Source organism: Elephas maximus, chromosome 2 (genome assembly GCF_024166365.1).
Source record: "Elephas maximus indicus isolate mEleMax1 chromosome 2, mEleMax1 primary haplotype, whole genome shotgun sequence".
Lineage (NCBI taxonomy): Eukaryota > Metazoa > Chordata > Mammalia > Proboscidea > Elephantidae > Elephas > Elephas maximus.
Genome location: NC_064820.1, coordinates 186,428,738 through 186,448,513, shown reverse-complemented (window position 1 = coordinate 186,448,513; position 19,776 = coordinate 186,428,738). Strand labels below are relative to the sequence as shown.

General features: G+C 43.6%; 1 protein-coding gene across 4 annotated transcripts in view; it reads right to left on the bottom strand.

Moving 5' to 3' along the window:
- The window catches only part of TENM2 (teneurin transmembrane protein 2), a 1,384,955-nt gene that overhangs the window by 74,849 nt on the left and 1,290,330 nt on the right, over positions 1–19,776 (bottom strand). The window lies entirely within an intron of this gene.

Genomic DNA, 19,776 nt, shown 5'->3' with positions numbered 1-19,776 from the left:
GTCAGTGGGTCTCATGGTAGAAAGCTGCTTGGATATGGTGACACCATTGTCACCAGCACAGGCATGAACAGCACCAAACTTTCCTGAGGGCTACCTTTGGCAGGTTTTACACAATGGGCAGAATATCATTACAATATGTATGCATGGGTTGGGGAGGATTCGAAAGGAAATCATTGAGAATGTTGACAAATGGTTACTCCTGGGTAGTAGATTGGAGCCCTGGTGATGTAGTGGTTAAAAGCTATGGCTGATAACCAAAAGGTCGGCAGTTCGAATCCACCAGCTGCTCCTTGGAAACCCTATGGCGAGGTTCTAGTCCATCCTACAGGGTGGCTATGAGTCCGAAGTGACTCAACCGCAACGAGTTTGGTTTTGTTTTCTTGGGGTACTAGATTAGTGGGAGATCTTTATTTTCTTTGTTATAATTTTCCAGACTTTCTACTATATCTATGATGAGCTAGTATGATTTATGTGTTTGGAAAACAAACTTTGCTTTTAAACCACACAGCACAGAGAAGACTATCACTTGGCCATTTCTCAGGGGCCTGTCCTAATGGGTACATAAGTAATCAAAATGCATGGGATTCCTTAATTCTTGCTTTAATGGAGAAAATCATTTCATCCCTGCTCCCTCTGAGCCAGGGAGGGAACTGTTGACCCATTGTAGAACCAGGAACTGTGAGTTTCATATTTTCCAAGAAATGTGGAGAAATGCCTTTGGCTTGGGCACCCAGACTGTAAATCATCAGTCCACCCAATTGCTTATGGTTCTACTGGCCCACATGCCCCTAGGCCTTTGAATATCCTGATTTACTTGCCTAGATTTCTGCCTTCGATCCTCATTCCTGAGCTGATTTCTAGCCATTCATCAATCATTCAACAATTATTTATGGAGTTTTTTTTTTTTATGAACGTGCTGGAAATCAAACAGTGAGCAGAGAACCATGGCGTCTGCCCTTCAGGAGGTGACAGTGTCATGGGGGAAACAGACACGACTCACGTCTAAGTCTAGATGTGCCCTCCTCCCCCACGAATCCTTCTGGTTAGGTCAGACATTTCTGTGTTGTACATCCCTGAATCAGAGGTTCTCAAAGAGTGGTTCTGCGTCGGATTCCTGTGGGGAGAATCATGGGCCTCCCCTTGACCTCTAGCCTAGAGAGGGCTTCCAGGAGCAGGTCATGGAATCTTCATTTTCGACATGTTTCTGAGGTGATTCTAACGCATAAGAAATTTTAGAAACTGTTGTTAATGCTAAGTTCCTTGTATTGGAATTAATGATCTCTTTATGCTTGCCTTCCTGTCTGGAAAATGAGCGCTTTGAGTAGAAAGAACATTGTCTTATTCATGTCTATATCGATGCCTAGCTTAGTGCCAAGCATGGAACTGGGCAATCAAAAAATATTTGTTGAGCGATGAAATGACTGTTTCCCATTCTTCACATGTCTGTAAGGGCTGAGAACAGGAATGCCAGCACAGGGTTGACTCCTTGGAATTTCCTATTAGAATGGATTGGTTGGCTAACCCTCACTCACTCTGCTGGGAATTGTTTGAACACACAGTGGAGGAGTTTGGAGAATAACTTGCTTGTATCTCCTGGATTTGATAGAAAGCATTTTTATTTTTTTTTTGGCCATAATTAGCATTATGAAAACTTCCACTCAAACCCTGGGCAGTGACTTGACAAACACATGTACTGGAACGCTGCATCAGAACCCTGGGTCTGTGCTTTAAATATATTACAATGTAATTTTTTGGCATTACCCTTTCATTTGGTTCCACTAATGAAACTGAAATATGTAATTTCACCAAAGTTCCGCTGTAATTTAGCAATTAATGTACAATTATTTTAATGCATTACTTTCTTTTTAGCAAACAAACAAATTAGGAGCTTGCATGTTTTGCCTGGCTTTAAATTACGAAAACTAGCCTCTCATCTTCCACCTGGGCAAATATTGCTTGCGTGCCTTGTAACACATTTAGATTTACAAAATTTTCTAGAAATGCCCGTATAAGAGGGTGAGCAGGGACACGTGCTTTAAATTTAGACACTTTTGAAATCAAGGCTCTGAACATCTCAGCCTGATGTGCTGGTGGAACTGGATACTCCCCACCCACCCACTGCCGTCGAGTCGATTCCGACTCATAGTGACCCTATAAGGACAGAGTAGAACTGCCCCATAGAGTTTCCAAGGAGCGCCTGGTGGATTTGAACTGCCAGCCTCTTGGTTAGTAGCCATAGCACTTAACCACTACACCACCAGGGTTTCCGGATACTCCCCAGCGTCCTCTAAACCTCAGACCCAAGAAACAGTGCTGGAGAATTGTTTCTCAGCAGAAAGATAATACGGAGACACCATTTCAGATCCGTGTTCAGGTTGTCTGATGGACCCATGGGCCCTTGGCAGAATAAGAAGAAGATGGAAAAAAAAAAAGCATTCTGCTTTTAACATCACCTTCCATGGACTGCCTTCACTAGACAGAAGGAATCTATGACTGAATGCCTGCTTTGGATTTAAAAATAACCCACTGAGATACGCTAGCAGTGCTTTATTCAGCAGCCACAGAAACTTTTCAGGTGAGAAGAAAGCCACTGTTGTTAGCGCTATAGATTTCTTTAAGGTCGCGGCCTCTTCCCATTAGGAGCTTCATCCATCTCCGGTGGCCTTTCCCTCCTGAAGTCGGGAATGGCTCCCACCCAACTCCAAACCATTTTCCACCCACTCCATATAACCAGCTTGAGGACCTCGTTGGGCCCAAATAATAAGACAGTTTTCCTATTAAGCATGGGACATCTTCCTTCCCTTCCCCCCTGGGTCGCCCACCCTTTCAGGGTTTGTGACTGCTTCCAAACCGTGAACCTCAAATTGCCCCACTGTTCTGTTGATTCCAGGTCTTTTATTCAAGGGTGGATCTGGCAGGAGATGTCCCTAATTAACACATCAGTGATAGCAGAAGACAAAAGCAAAAAAAAAAAAGATATAAATTATTTCCTTTGTTTCCTCCTTCATATTTACACGTACCTGTTCCCCAGATTTTGCATTTGGGGTTCTACCCGTTATTAAGTGTCAGTGTCCGTTCTGTCCGTAATGACCTCATCATGCTCCGTGATTAGGTGCTGTTGCCGCTGAACGCTTTCTGACGACACTGTGAACTTTAAATTGGCAGTCCAATCTCCCAGTGGCCTGTCAGTCATGAGAATCGCATCTTTATGCCAGCAAGCCCCTTGGATGGAGTCTGACATTGCAATCTTCAGTAAATTACCCTGTCACTGACAATCTTGCAGTTATCTTGCAAACAATCAAGCAGGCAATCAAACTGTTCTGAATTGCCAGTTCAGGACCTGAGAGGCTGCAGACGGCTCTCGTTCAATGGTGGTGGGAAAGCAGCCCAGCCCTTCTCTGACATTGGAGGATTTCTTTATTTATCTACCTGCTTATTTGTTTATCTGGTTGGCTTTTTCCTGGCGAGGGGGGTAAGGTTGGTGGGAGAGGTTTGTGGAGTTCTCAAAAAGGTCCCAATGCTGACTCAGCTGTTCTGGGAAAGCGGTCCAGGCCATGTTGGTGCCACAGGTCTGCTTAATATGTCCTTGTTTATGTCACTCTGTGAAACGTGGCCAAGGAGAGTCACCAGGGTGTTTTCTGTCAGGATGGACACTAAATCACGGCTCTGGCCTGTTCTACTTGTGTATGGCCACACGCTAATTGTGACGGCACCTGAAGAGAGGCATAGGCATGGGAAACTTTCTGCGAAAAGTATGTGAGGCATTTTATTTTTTTAAAATCACTTTTGATAAAGAAAATAAGAGAGAATGTCCCAGAGCAACTCTGGCAACATGGAGTAGAAATCAGGTTAATGCTAAATTGAATCTTTTGGATAGAAATCACAAGGTAAAAAAGAAAAAGAAAAAAAAAAAAAATGCATCTGAGGTAAGAGCCCAGCCCCTGAAATTAGGTGGATTCGCGGATTCAGGTTTGACTCTCATCTCCACTAGTCCCTAGCTGTGAGAGCCTGGAAAGATAAACAACCTTGCTGAGCCTCAGTTTTCTTGCCTTTAAAAGTGAGTTATAATAGTGCCTGTTTCGTAAGGTTTGTAGGAGAAAAGACCTGGTGGTCTGCTCCTATGAAGATTACAGCCTAAGAACCCAATGGGGCAGTTCTACTCTGTCATATAGGGTCACTAGAGTTTAAATGCTATTCATAAGGTTTTCACTGGCTAATGCTTTTCAGAAGTAGACTGCTGGGTCCTTCTTCCTCGTCTGTCTCAGTCTGGAAGCTCAGCTAAAAGCTGTCCTCCATGGCTGACCCTGCTGGTACCTGAATACCAGTGGCATAGCTTCCAATATTCAGTTGAAAAGCAAAGATGTCGCCTTGAAGGCTAAGGTGCGCCTGACCCAAGCCATGATATTTTCAATAGCATCATATGTATGTGAAAGCTGGACAATGAATAAGGAAGACTGAAGAAGAATTGACACCTTTGAATTGTGGTGTTAGCGAAGAATACTGAATATACTATGGACTTCCAAAAGAACGAACTAACCTTTCTTGAAAGAAGTGCAACCAGAATGCTCCTTAGAAGCAAGTATGGCTAGACTGTGTCTTACATACGTTGGACACGTTGTCAGGAGGGATCAGTCCCTGGGGAAAGACATCATGCTTGGCAAAATAGAGGGTCAGCGGAAAAGAGAAAGACCCTCAATGAGGTGTGTTGACACAGTGGCTGCAACAATGAGCTCAAGCATAATAACGATTGTAAGGATGGCTCAGGACCAGGCAGTGTTTCATTTTGTTGTGCATAGGGTCGCTATGAGTCAGAACCAACTCGACAGCACCTAACAAGAACGACAACATCATTGAAATAGACTTGATGGCACACAACAACAACAACGTGGTGGGGATAAATGAGATGATACATGTAATATCAGTCTGTCCTAGAGTATGTGTTCAATGAACCATAGGTATTATTATAACCAGAAACTCCTTGAAGCTTTCAACATTTTCAACTTATAAAACAAGGACATGAAAGTAAGTGAATTGAATATCCATCTATATGTAGAGTTATTCACTGGTATGGGCTATGGGTTGGTTGAATCTTGGCGAGAATGCTGCCTGTGTTTCCAAACAGTGATGAAACCAAAAAACCAAACCCATTGCTGTCAAGTTGATTCCGACTCATAGTGACCCTGTAGGACAGAGCAGAACTGTCCCATAGGGTTTCCAAGGAGCACCTGGTGGACTCAAAGTGCTAACCTTTTGGTTAGCAGCCATAGCTCTTAACCACTATGCCAAATAGTGATAGGTTAATAATAATAATAGACCTTGTAGATTGAGTAGGATTTTCATTTATTTTCCTGATTTAAATCATCATGACAACCCTATGAAGCAGAATAATGTAACTGTTAAGCTGCAGACTCCGGCCACCTCAAAAGGATGTCTGGGTTTGAATTTCAGATCTGTCACTACCTTGCTGTTGTCAATTTATTGCTCTGTGCCTTAGTTCCCATATCTACAAAATGGAGATGATGATGAGGATGGAAATGTTACAAAGTACGGTTGGGAGGGTTAAAGCACTTAATAAATGTAAAGTACTTGGAGTATTGGAACATAAAGTACAGAAAGCTTGGTGAATTTTCATATATGATTATACCTTTACACCCACTACCCAGATGAAAATCTACAGTATTTCCACCATCCCAGAAAGTTCCCTTGTGCCCTTTCCCCAAGGAGGTAACTACAATTTATAACTTCCTTTTCCAATTGATTAACTCTGCCTGTTCTTGAACATCCTGTAAGTGGAAAAGTACGTATTCTTCAAAGCCCACGCTTTCCCCAATCCAACATATGGCCTCCTGGTACAGTGAGAACTCAGTAAAGCGTGTATTAGTGCCATTAATCTACCCATCCTATAGAGAAGGAAACTGAGGCTCAGAGAAGCTGAGCAAGTTATCCAAGGGGCTAAGAAGTGATGATGGATAAAAAGTAGGAAAACGCAACCAGTGAGTGTGTCGCCTTTTGTCTTCTTCATTATAGGAAGGAGGAGATATTCCCAAGAGGCATTTGAAGACAGGGCAGTGGATGCTCCTCAACAACCATGAAATGTGGGCAGCAGGGAGACTGAATCACTTCTGAGGACCTGTCAACTCCTACAGGGAAAGAATCTAACTGGTTGAAATGAGCATCTGGAAAGGAATGAACATGAGAAACACGATGCCTGGGAATTTATCTTTGACAACATAGACTGCTGAGGAACCCCCATTTGGTTGTTCTACCATTGGTGCAACGTGGCGGTTACCTACAGATTTGTGTCAGCTGTTTCCAGCACCTGCCTAGTTTGATCAGCTAGATTTTATTTTTTTAAATAATTTTTATTGCGTTTTAAGTGAAAGTTTACAAATCAAGTCAGTCTTTCACACAAAAACCCATATACACCTTGCTACATGCTCCCAATTACTCTTCCCACAATGAGACAGCCCGCTCTCAACCTCCACTCTCTCTTTTCATGTCCATTTTGTCAGCCTCTAATCCCCTCCACCCTCCCATCTCCCCTCCAGGCAGGAGATGCCAACGTAGTCTCAAGTGTCCACCTGATCCAAGAAGCTCCTCACTAGCATCCCTCCCCAACCCATTGTCCAGTCCAATCCATGTCTGAAGAGTTGGCTTCAGGAATGGTTCCTGTCCTGGGCCAACAGAAGGTCTGGGGGCCATGACCACCAGGGTCCTTCCAGTCTCAGTCAGACCATTAAGTCTGGTCTTAGGAGAATTTGGGGTCTGCATCCCACTGCTCTCCTGCTCCCTCAGGGGTTATCTGTTGTGTTCCCTGTCAAGGCAGTCATTGGTTGTAGCTGGGCACCATCTAGTTCTTCTGGTCTCAGGATGATGTAGTCGCTGGTTCATGTGGCCCTTTCTGTCTCTTGGGCTCATAATTGCCTTGTGTCCTTGGTGTTCTTCATTCTCCTTTGATCCAGGTGGGTTGAGACCAATTGATGCATCTTAGATGGCCGCTTGCTAGCGTTCAAGACACCAGACGCCACTCTTCAAAGTGGGATGCAGAATGTTTTGTTAATAGATTTTATTATGCCTATTGACTTAGATGTCCCCTGAAACCATGGTCCCCAGACCCCTGCTGGCCTTCGAAGCATCCAGTTTATTCAGGAAACTTCTTTGCTTTTGGTTTAGTCCAGTTGTGCTGACCTCTGTATTGTGTGCTGTCTTTCCCTTCACCTAAAGTAGTTCTTATCTACTATCTAATTAGTGAATGTCCCTCTCCCGCCCTCCCTCCCCGCCTCGTTCCACAAAAGAATGTTTTTTTCTCAGTTTAAACTATTTCTCAAGTTCTTATGATAGTGGTCTTATACAATATTTGTCCTTTTGCAACTTACTAATATCACTCAGCATAACGTCTTCCAGGTTCCTCCATGTTATGAAATGTTTCACAGATTCCTCACTGTTCTTTATCAATGCGTAGCATTCCATTGTGTGAATATACCATAATGTATTTATCCATTCATCCATTGATGGGCACCTTGGTTGCTTCCATCTTTTTGCTATTGTAAACAGTGCTACAATAAACATGGGTGTGCACATATCTGTTCGTATAAAGGCTCTTATTTCTCTAGGATATATTCCAAGGAGTGGGATTGCTGGATCATATGGTAGTTCTATTTCTAGCTTTTTAAGGAAGTGCCAAATAGATTTCCAAAGTGATTGTACCATTTGACATTCCCACCAGCAGTGTATAAGTGTTCCAATCTCTCCACGGCCTCGGCAACATTTATTATTTTGTATTTTTTGGATTAATGCCAGCCTTGTTGGAGTGAGATGAAATCCCATTGAAGTTTCGATCTGCATTTCTCTAATAGCTAATGATCGTGAACGTTTCCTCATGTATCTGTTAGCTACCTGAATGTCTTCTTTAGTGAAGTGTCTATTCATATTTTTTGCCCATTTTTTAATTGGATTATTTGTCTTTTTGTAGTTGAGTTTTTGCAGTATCATGTAGATTTTAGAGATCAGGCATTGATCAGAAATGTCATAGCTAAAAAGTTTTTCCCAGTCTGTAGGTAGTTTTTTTACTCTTTTGGTGAAGTCTTTGGATGAGCATAGGTGTTTGATTTTTAGGAGCTCCCAGTTATCTAGTTTTTCTTCTGCATTCTTAATAATGTTTTCTATACTGTTTATGCCATGTATTAGGGCTCCTAACATTGTCCCTATGTTTTCTTCCATGATCTTTATCGTTTTAGATTTTATATTTAGGTCTTTGATCCATTTTGACTTAGTTTTTGTGCATAGAGTGAGGTATGGGTCTTGTTTCATTTTTTTTGCAGATGGATATCCAGTTATGCCAGTACCATTTGTTAAAAAGACTGTCTTTTCCCCATTTAACTGTTTTGGGGCCTTTGTCAAATATCAACTGCTCATATGTAGATGGATTTATGTCTGGATTCTCAATTCTGTTCCATTGGTCCATGTATCTGTTGTTGTACCAGTACCAGGCTGTTTTGACTACTGTGGCGGTATAATAGGTTCTAAAATCAGGTAAAATAAGGCCTCCCGCTTTGTTCTTCTTCTTCAGTAATGCCTTATTTATCTGGGGCCTCTTTCCCTTCCATATGAAATTGGTGATTTGTTTCTCCATCTCATTAAAGAATGTCATTGGGATTTGGATCGGAATTGCATTAAATGTATAGATCGCTTTTGGTAGAATAGACATTTTTATAATGTCAAGTCTTCCTATCCACAAGCAAGGTATGTTTTTCCACTTATGTCTCTTTTGGTTTCTTGCAGAAGTATACTGTAGTTTTCTTTGTACAAGTCTTTTACATCTCTGGTAAGATTTATTCCTAAGTATTTTATCTTCTTGGGGGCTATCGTAAATGGCATTGATTTGGTAATTTCCTCTTCGATGTTCTTATTTTTGGTGTAGAGGAATCCAACTGATTTTTATATGTATCCTGATGCTCTGCTGAACTCTTCTATTAGTTTCAGTAGTTTTCTGGAGGATTCCTTAGGGTTTTCTGTGTATAAGATCACGTCATCTGCAAATAGAGATACTTTTACTTCTTCCTTGCCAATCTGGATGCCCTTTATTTCTTTATCTAGCCTAATTGCTCTGGCTAGGACCTCCAACACAATGTTGAATAAGAGTGTGATAAAGGGCATCCTTGTCTGGTTCCCAGTCTCAATGGGAATGCTTTCAGGCTCTCTTCATTTAGGGTGATGTTGGCTGTTGGCTTTGTATAAATGCCCTTTATTATGTTGAGGAATTTTCCTTCTATTCCTATTTTGCTGAGAGTTTTTTTTATCATGAATGAGTGCTGAACTTTGTCAAATGCCTTTTCTGCATCGGTTGATAAAATCATGTGATTCTTATCTTTTGTTTGATTTATGTGGTGGATTACATTAATTGTTTTTCTAATGTTGAACCATCCCTGCATACCTGGTATGAATCCCACTTGGTCATGGTGAATTATTTTTTTGATATGTTGTTGAATTCTATTGGCTAGAATTTTGTTGAGGATTTTTGCATCTACGTTCAAGAGGGATATAGGTCTACAATTTTCTTTTCTTGTGGTCTTTACCTGGTTTTGGTATCAGGGATATGGTGGTTTCATAGAATGAGTTTGGTAGTATTCCGTCCTTTTCTATGCTCTGAAATACCTTTAGTAGTAGTGGTGTTAACTCTTCTCCGAAAGTTTGGTAGAACTCTGCAGTGAAGCTGTCCGGACCAGGGTTTTTTTTTGTTGGGAGTTCTTTGATTACCTTTTCCATGTCTTCTTTTGTTATGGGTCTATTTAGTTGTTCTACTCTGTTTGTGTTAGTTTAGGTAGGTAGTGTGTTTCTAGGAGTTCATCCATTTCTTCTAGGTTTTCAAATTTGTTTGAGTACAATTTTTCATAGTGATCTGATATGATTCTTTTAATTTCAGTTGGGTCTGCAGTAATATCGCCCATCTCATTTCTTATTCGAGTTATTTTCTTCTGACCAGCTAGACTTTTTAAGGAGCTCTTAAATAGTCAAGGGGGTTCCTGGGTGGCACAAATGGCTAAGTGCCTGACTACTAACCAACTGAAAGATTTGTGATTCAAATTCACCCAAAGGAGTCTCAGAAGTAAGATCTAGTGATCTGCTTCTAAGATCACAACCTTGAAAACCCTATGGAGCAACAGTTCTACTCTGCACGTATGGGGTCGCTATGAGTTGAAATCGACTTGATGGAAACTAACAACAACAACTAACCTAACGGTTGGCAGTTTGAACACACCCAGTGGTGGTACAGAAGGAAGGGCTGGCAATCTGCTTCCACAAAGATTATAGCCAAGAAAACCCCATGGAGCAGTTCTACTCTGTAATGTAGCAGGTTGCCATAATTCAGAATTGACTCAATGCAATGGTTTTTTTTTGTTGTTGTTGTTGTCGTTAAATAGTCAAGACATTTAACCTCAAAGCCATAATTGAACACTTACTAGTAAAGCTATACTCAGGTAGCAGCAATAGCCACAGTCAACATGAGGATTTAAATGAAAAATGTGTATAAATCCTGCTCAATTCATAGTATTTGTTATTTGTTATTAACTATTTTTTTTTTATTATTAACCTACCACTACAGCACTGGGTTTATTTGGAAACACAGGTAGCATTCTCACCAAGAATCAATCAACCCATAGTTCCTACCAGTGAATGACTCAAGTGGACGTTAATTTCATGTCCAGTTTTTATACATTGAAAAAGTTGAAAACTTCAGAGAGTTTATGGTTGTAGTAATACCTACAGTTCCTTGAAGACACGCTCTGCAACATACATATGTCATCGCATTTATTCCCATCACTGAGTGAAGTTTAGAGGTGGTGAGACATACACACCTTTTCTGCCTAGGGAGAGTGCCTGAGTTTTTGCTTCACTCTTATAAGGAATGACTCCCGGAAGGAGAAGATGCTTATTTCATTTATTTTCCTCTTTGATCTTGGTAAACTGGGTATCTTAGAGAGAAAATTCAGAAGGAAGCATTTTGTTCCATTCTTTGTACTTTTTTTTCCCTGTAGAGAGTCCTTCTCCAACTGCATGGACTCTCCTACTTTCTTGGGTATTAAAGGCTTCAGAGAAACACCTGAGTTTACTTTTCACAGTTTCATTTTGTGACAGGGTAGCACAAATTGGCTCCAACAATTCATTTGAGGTGTGCTGGAAAACTCTGCTAGTGAATGTACTTCGTGCCTTATTGGGAACTGGTCAGCGGCTCAGATTTTAAAAACGAGCCAGGTCTTTCCAGCATGGTGTAATCAGAGGCAACAACACCCAGCAAACCTACCTTTCCCACTTATTGGGCCAGGAAACCACATAGTGGATTGGTTAAAATATCGGATGTTCAAGAAAAAGGAAGAGTTAATCAATTATGATAGAAAGTCAGAATTTATAGTTACCTCAAAAAAAAAAAAAATTTTTTTTTTTTCCTATGGGGAGGTATTGGTCCAGAAAGGGCACTTTCTAGGGTGCTGGGAATGTTCTAGATCTTCATCTGGGTAGTAGCTATACCAAATCAAAACCCAAACTAGCTGCTGTTGAGTTGACTCCATCTCATGGTGACCCCATGTGTGTCAGGGTAGAACTGTGCTCCATTGGGTTTTCAATGGCTTATTTTTCGGAAGTAGATCACCAGGCCTTCCTTCCAAGGTGCCTCTGGTGGACTCGAACCTCTAACCTTTCAGTTATCAGCTGAGTGTGTTAATTGTTTGCACCATCCGGGACTCCAGTAGCTGTACAGGTATAAGCCAAAAAACCAAACCCTTTGCCATTGACTCGATTCTGGCTCATAGCAGCAATCCTCCAGGTATAAGCCAAAAAACCAAACCCTATGCCATTGACTCGATTCTGGCTCGTAGCAGCAATTTTACTATAGGACTGAGTAAAATTGCCCCATAGGGTTTCCAAGGAGTGGCTGGTGGATTCAAACTGCTGACCTTTTGGTTAGCAACTGGGCTCTTAACCACTGCACCACCAGGGCCCGTTGTATAGGCATAGTCATATATGAAAATTCACCGAGCTACACATCTAAGATTATATGGTTTATGCACTTGCTAATGGATTGACTTTAGGCAAGATTTCAACCTCTCTCTGCTTTAGTTTGCTCATCTATAAATTGGGGATGATGATGATAATGGTACCTCACAGGAATGTTGAGAGAAGTGTTGAGATGATCTATGTAAAGTACTTAGAACAGTTGCAAGCACCTAGTGCCTCTGAATCATTTCGCCTTTCCTTATTTTGAGTCTTCTTGGCACCATATAGGTTTGTTTAGCTGCACAGAGCTCGGTACTTGGCAAATTCTCATTTCCCCAAGAAAAATACAGGAACTCCAGGTGGTGAACCCAATAAATCCTAGGGCGATTCCGAGATCAGTTAAGGATGGGGAGATGTAAAATTAATAAAGGAATAGAGAGAAGGGAGGCAACGAGTTGGGGCAAGAAGGAAGAAACCTGGGGCTGTTTGCTCTTTGTGATGGAAATGAAGGAGAAGAGGGTTCTGGAGTGCTGGCTGGCAAAGGCCAAAGGCTCCTGATGAATGTTAGAGACAGAAAAGGGTTCTTGTGTAAAGAGAAAGTTGGCAACCATGGAATTGGCTTTGTCTTGGGAGTTATTTTGTTTAAAGTTGGACTCTTGTAGGGCTATACCTACGGTGTGTGGGATACTGGGCAAGTATTTATTTATTTATTTATTTATTTAGGCTGGGCCCTTGTCTATATAAACAATTTGAGTCACTCAAAATTAGCATGTCAGCACCATTCTAGCAAAAGAAATACCTTTCTGGCTAGTGGGAACAGCCTGCTCACCAGGCCACCTTTCTAGAACTGGGACTAGCCACTGGGCCCTGGAATAACTCCACAGATGCAAATCTCATAACAACTCAAGCTATCTGTTGACCCCACATACATGGAGGTGGGGATGTTAAAGGGTCAGAGAGCATCCTGAAGGGGAGAAACAGGGACTAGGGCTCACACGGGTCCTAGTCTGGGTGGGGGTGCTCTTCTTAGACAGCAAAGCTGGCCCTGGCCAGCAGCTGCCACTGGAGTAGCACTCAGAAAATTTCAAGGAAGGTGCTCCAAAGCTCAGGACCCCCTGAGATGCAGGGCTTGCCCAAGTCTTAAGATGCTACTGATCTCTTGGCCCAGATAGAAAAATAGCAAAAGAGTATGAGCTTTAAAGTCGGAATGGTCTGGTTCCAAAATCCGGTCTACCACTTATTAGCTATGTAACTTTGGGCAAATGACTGAATGCTGTGGCTCACTTTTTCAATCTATAGAGTGGATTTCATAGCACCTACTTCACCAAAGTGCACAGAGATGCTATAAGACAACGCACATGAACTGAGAGGATGCATGCACAGCACTCAATACAGAGAACAAGGTCAACAGATAGAGGCTATTCTTAATGATATTTCCTCCTCTCCACCAGGGAAGGGCACTGTTCTATTTGCATTTTACCCAACGCCTGCTGACAAGTTGGAAGTGAGGGATAATTGAAAGTATTGTGGCTTGATGTAACTAAGAAGTGAAAGAAACGGGCAAGGCTGACTTGATTTAACCTGGCAATATGAGATTAGTTCTTCATTGCTTCTGTTAGGTCTCCTGCATTGCCAACCTTTTAAAGCAATAGATTGGCTGACAGGGTGCTCATTTGGAAGGTTTCACCTGCCATTAATACCCTGGCTGCCTGATGGACCATCGCTCTGCAGGCATCCCCCTCTCCCTTCATGAACAACCGCCATTCTTAAATACTGCAAGAAGTAAAACTGTATTTGTGCTCCTTTTGGAAGGCCTGTTGGAAGTTTTCCTTTTGCTTCCTGCCAATTCTATTTGTCAGTCTCTGAGTTCCAAGGCCAGAGATCCTTGCCCCAAAGCACCTTCTGGCTTTTCTTAGGACTTAGCATTGGAAGATGAATCACGTCCAAACAGAGACCTGGCAGAGTGGAAGCCCCACTGGAAGCTGCTTTGCTGGCTCTCCTACTCTTCATGATGGATGTGGGAAGGGAAACAAAGGCTGCCTAGGAAAATCAAGGCACCATTACTGATGGCACCGATAGGATTCAGGTAAGATCTCTGTTTAATATGACTCTTGAAGCTGTTGGGAAAGTTTAATTTGACAACAAGGTTGCATTTTTTGTCAAAGTTTTTTTTTTTTCTGCAATAGTTCTTTACCTGACAAAACAAACAAACAAAAAAAAAACAAACACCATCGACAAAAAAAACCTTGAAACCAATGATTTTCAAATTCTGGCGTCCCTGGGTGGAACAAATGATTAATCATTCAACTGCTAGCCGAAAGGTTGATGGTTCGAACCCACCCAGAGGCACCTTAGAAGAAAGCCCTAGCAACCTGCTTCCAAAAGGTCACAGCCTTGAAAATCCTATGGAGCAGTTCTACTCTGCACCCACAGAGTTGCCATAAGTCAGAACTGAATCAAAGGCAGCTGGTTTCTTTTCTTTTTTTTTTAGGCTTCTGAAATTCTAATCTTCAGTGAAATCACCAGTGATCTTGTTAAAATAGATTCCGATTCCGGTCTGGGGTGGGGCTTGAAATGTAGTTCTTACCAGCCCCCAGGTTAGGCTGAGGCTGCTCTTCCCAACACTTCACCTTCATAGCAAGGCTCCAAATCAATGGTGCTTAAAGGGTGCTCCATGACCACCTGCCCTGGAGTCAGCCGAGTGCTGTGAAAACGTAGATTTCTGCTGTCACCACAGACCTACTGAATTCCTGAGCATGGAGACTGGGAATCTGCATTTTAATGAGATGCCCAGATGATTCTTCTGCTCACTAAAGCTTCAGATGCTCTGCTCTGAATTATTGAAAACACCCTTCAAATATCTACAGCAGTATATCTGACCCTGGGGGACCAAAGCAGTTTTTCCAAGCTGTGTCTCCTGTAGGATGTTAATAAGGGTCCACTGAGACATAAAGGTGGAGGTGGGAGTGGAGGATCTGTGGTCAAACACAATCTGGAAGATTGTAGGTCAAACGAAGTTAAAGTGTCTTTTTTTTTTTTTTTTTTACTGCAGGACTTCTCAGAGCCTTTAATATGTGAACACGCATTCTGAATCTTTCACGTTGTAATGGAGCGTGCAGCCCTTCCTGATCATGGAGCCCTTTTGGCTCAGAGCCTCTCCTGGGATAGTATCCAGTGCAATACACATTGGGAAGCACTTCATGAGCATCTACTGCTCTAGGTTTGGAGGCACTGTCCTTGGAAGGACCAGCCAAATTTCCGTCTACTCAGTAGTCACAATTAGAAGCCTCATCCTCATAAAGCCCTAATGATTGATAGACCTCATAATACGCAAGCCTTTGGTGATCAAGCCCAACACAAACCACACCATCATGACTAGCACATCAGCTCACAGGAGCTGTCCTGCTGAGGAACCCAGTGCTACCCAAAGCCAATGCTTCTTAGTGTGGGGACCCTTTGCTACGTGACAGCACCCTAGGTCCATAGAACAATGAAGCATTGATGGCAACCATGTCAAAGGAGAGCTAATAGCTGGCATTTATGAGGCGCTCACTAGGTGCCAGGCTCTCTGCCAAATCACCACCGAAATCGCAGCGCAGGTATTAATAACACGGTCATTTTACAGCTGAGGAATGGAGAGCTCCAAGGGATTCCATAACTTGCCTAAGACCACACAGCTGGATTTGGAACCAGTTTGCCTCACTTTGAAGCCAAATCCTACGTATTACTTCTATGTCAGGTCACATTACTGTTAACCACTGTGTGTCCTACACAGGAGTCTGGTATACCCTCCACCACGACATGCTTAGTGCACCACCCAGCCCCTTATCTACAGCCGGACTAAGTTCAACAGAAGAGTTTAGGTAGATATTGGAGGGTGATTCTGATTTTGGAAAACTGGGGTGCAGGATGTTTTTAGTAGCCCCTCTGCCCCAGCAAATAACTCCAGGCAGCTTACACTTCTGACTGGGGTGGATCACAACAGGGCCGTCCCTCAGCCCCGCTTAAGATCCTTTGAGATGGATTCTATCATCTCCATTCTATAGACAAAGAAACTGAGGCTCAGAGAGGTTAAGGGCCTGGCCCAAAGTCACAAAGCTAGCCATTGTAGCAAGCTGGATGTCATTCTGTGGGAGATGAGATAAGCTGTCCACCTCCAAAGCCCACACTCTTGACTTCTACTCTCAGTTCTTCATAGTAGGCTACTTGTAATCATTGCCGCGGAAAGGGACCCTGTGAGTGTCGCAGGACTTAAGGGAAGAAATGCCGAGGCTTCAGAAACATCTTCATTTTCTAGTTGTTTTTTTCTTTCTCTCCTTTTTCCTTTCTCTCTCTCCCTCCCAATCCGCTGACATAGTTGAGTCTCCTCACCCCAAGACAGAGCCTCTGGGAACACTCTTCATTTGATCAGAATTTTCCCACCTTGGGCAGCCCCTGACAGGCTTCTCGGCAGAGTCTCACCCTTGTTAGCCCAGGGCCATGTTTTCTACACCTGGGGGATTTCTATCCTGGCTGCTGCTGTCTCTCCCTCTTCTGTTACAAAAGCCACTGGCAACAGAGAGCATGGCGTCTGATCTCGGTCTCTGAGTTCCCCAAATGCTTGCCCTCTGCCTGCTGTTTCTCGCCTTTTGCCCCTGCCTGCACCTACCCCCCGGCTCCCTCATCAACCTCCACTCCAAAGAGTCCACTGACAGGTCAGACAGATGGAGCCGATGGATGGATGGCCAGTGGAGCCCAGGCCCTGCAGGGGGTGCTGGCCTGGCGGGGAGCCAGGCAGTGACCTGCTGGGCCCCTCAGACAGAGAAGAGGCTGTCACTACCGACACCGCGAGCAACAAGCCGGAACAGCCACTTTCTGTCTGAGGAAAGACTGTGTCCCTGGACGGGGAGATTGAAGGATTGGCCCCAGGGCTGAGAGAATTAATAGGGGGTATGATGCCTCTCATCCTGCCACATAAAGAAATACCGAGCATACTGCCAATTGGGAAAACGGACCAGACTCAGCTGCCAGACAAGGTTCCTTTGGTATTAGAGAAATCAGAAGTACTAATTCCTAAAATGTGTCAAGCCATTGCCATGTGCTAGCACTGTGCTAAGCACTCTCTGGAGCTTTTTACAGTTAATCTTCACATCCACTCTTTGGAGCCAGTATTGTATTGCTAATTATGGTCACAGGATCTGGACGCAGATGACCCAGCTCTGACTCCAGTTCCGCGACATAATGGTGTGTGGCCTTGGGCTAGTTACTTTATCTCTCAGAACCTCTGTTTTCTCATCTGTAAAATGGAAATAATAATTGTACTACTTTAATAGGGATGTTGCAATCCCATGCAAACTCTGCATAATATACAAAATATGCAAAGCACTTAGCACGGAGTTAAAAAAAAAAAAGTTGCCGTAGAGTGAGTTCCAACTCACGGTGATCCCAGGTGTGTCAGAGTAGAACTTTACTCTTAAGGGCTTTCGGTGGTTGATTTTTTAGAAGTAGACTGCCAGGCCTTTCTTCTGAGGTGCTTCTGGGTGGACTCAGACCTCTAACCTTTCAGTTAGCAGCTGAGGGACTTGACTGTTTGTACCCATGGACTCCAGGCTCTCTGGTAAACCTGATGTAAAGCTGCTTTCAGAAACAGGGTCTGAGAGAAGAATGAACAAGTTCTTTAGAAGCAGGAGGACTGGGCTGGAACTTCGGCTCTTCCAGTGTTTGACTTTGGGCAAGCTAACCTCTAGCCCCTCCATTTCTTTGTTGATAAAATGAAGTCATCTATTTTTAAATGTCACCAAGTAGTTCAAAGATTTTGGTAACCCTATGCAGGTCAAACAGAGCATGTCAGACAGCCTCACAGCTCGGGGGGGCCACTGGTCTGTGATCTCTGAGAGAGAATGTCACTCATTCCAGGGCCAGTGAGGGTGGGGCTGAGGGGCATGTGTTAAAACAAGGAGCCAAAGGATGGAGGAGTTCTGATTTGGAAGTGTGATGCATTGTTAGATACAATGAAGGAAGCTTCTGATTGAGGGGCAGTGCGTACATGCGGAGGTATTCTTCAGAAGCTCTGAAGTCATGTTACACACAAGACACTAGTATTTAGAGCCGTCATTTAAATAATGTGTCATCAAGGCGCTTTGCATGAACTTTCTAGTAAACTTCACAACAGCTTGTGAGGTTGGTATCGTCCCCAGCTTATGACGAGGGAACTGAGGATCAGAGAGGTGATGAGGGAACTGAGGATCAGAGAGGTTAGGTTACTTGCTCAAGGAAGCACAGCCAGTAAGAAGCAGAGACAGGATTTATACTCAGGGCTGCTTGACTCCAAAGCCTGTGGGTCCCAGCAGTAAAGGCAGTGGCATCCACTGCTGGCCCGAGGCGAGCACAGTCCTAAGGAGGATGGGGGAAGCAGGTGAGTGTCACTACCACCCTCCCTCTCCCAGCATGTTCCTTCCACAGCTGCCCTTACTCTAAGCCTCTTGCAAGGGGAGCATGGGTCCCAGGAAGCTGGAGCCCAAGAGCCCTCCCTCCTCACCATGCCTCTGTGGCGGGATCTCAGTGAGCCCAGGGTTGTCCCCAGGGTCCATAAGGCATTCAAGTTACCACTGGCTCAGAATGCAGAGCTTCTTGGCAGTCTCTGTACAACGGGTAGCCCGGGGCTGCTTTGCTTGGAGAAGTCACTCTCTACTAGTACTTGAAAAGAAAACCTGTTGCTATCGAGTCATAGCAACCCTACAGAACAGAGTAGAACTGCTCCATACGGTTTCCAAGGAGTGGCTGGTGGATTTGAACTGCTGATCTTTTGGTTAACAGCCATAGCAGTTAATCACTGTGCCACCAGGGCTTGAGCATCCCTCAAAATGGCAAGTACTCTGCTAAGTCAGTGGCTCTTCAAGTGTCAGCATCATCTGGGCCCTTGTTAAGAATGCACATTTTTGGGCTGCACCCCAGACCTACTAACTCAGAAACTCCGCAGGTGGGGCCCAGGGAGCTGTGTATTAAGCCTCCCAGGTGATTCTGATGCTCACTGATATGTGAGAAATACTGGGCTCAGTGTTAAGTGTTTTGCATGTATTGACCCATCTACGCCTCACAGCATTGTGTGAACTAGAACTAACATTAACCCCATTTTACAGATGAGGAAACTGAGACTCAGAGAAGCAGAGTGACTTGTTTAAGTTTATACTGTGAGTAAGTGGAGGAGCTGGGACATGAACCCAGACCTCTCTGATCCCAAAGCCTCTTTACTACCCTTCTAGGCTGTCTCTTTCTTCCTCAGTGAAGAAATGCACACATACAATAGAACACACAAAGAATGCCAGACTTTCTTCTCTGCCGTCAGTTTGTATCTAGTAACAACTTAAGCAGATCTATCAGTCTTCAGTCTGAGGGAGAAGGCGTGGTTATACTTTTGGAGACTGAGGTGCTAAGTGGAGGGAGGCAAAAGCAAATACTTGGGGTAAATTGCACTCTGCCAAGCACGGCATGTAGGACTGGGCTCAGTCTCTTCCCGGCCCACATCCCCAGCCTCATCCCCCTCCACCCTTCACATGGACTCTCAGCTATAGCCCTACCAACCTTCTTAAAAAAAAAAGAGCACCCCAAACATGCAGTGCTATTTCTTGCCTCTACACCTTTGCATTTGGGGTTCCCTTTGCCCACAGTGCCTTTCCTTCTTTCCTTATTTAATTCCTCTGTATCTTTTAAAAGGAGCCCTGGTGGTGCAGTGGTTAAGTACCACTGGGTTGGTGGTACGAACCCAGCAGCCGCTCTGTGGGAGAAAAATGTGGCTGTTGGCTTCTG